This window comes from Myotis brandtii, unplaced genomic scaffold (genome assembly GCF_000412655.1).
Source record: "Myotis brandtii unplaced genomic scaffold, ASM41265v1 scaffold434, whole genome shotgun sequence".
Taxonomy (NCBI): domain Eukaryota; kingdom Metazoa; phylum Chordata; class Mammalia; order Chiroptera; family Vespertilionidae; genus Myotis; species Myotis brandtii.
The window spans coordinates 3,257,175-3,257,553 of record NW_005366599.1 but is presented as its reverse complement, the minus strand read 5'-3'; positions in this window follow the sequence as shown (position 1 = coordinate 3,257,553).

Genomic DNA, 379 nt, shown 5'->3' with positions numbered 1-379 from the left:
CGTGGCTGCTCCTGGGCTTCAGGAGGGCGGCGCGGGGCCCAGGTGGCGGGCATCTCAGTCTCTGCAGAAAGTTTGCCGACGCTGTGCGGTCAGAGGGGAGAGGGTAACAGGAGGCACAGGCTGGCGGGTGCTGGGCTGCAGAGCAGGTGCCGCTCTGTCCAGTGGTCTGAGCCGCTGCTTTCGGAGGCCTGGCCCCCTCAGCTCCTGTGTCAGCCACTGTGCCCGTCACGCACAGGTACCGGGGCACACAGGAGAGCAGGCGCTGCTGGCTCCCGCCAGCACCCGTCACGGGTCAGCTCTCCACGCCTGTGTCGGAGTCGTTCTCACGTGACCAGGTGGCCGTCCGTGGCCCGTGTCTCTGCCTGTGCCCTTGGCCCAG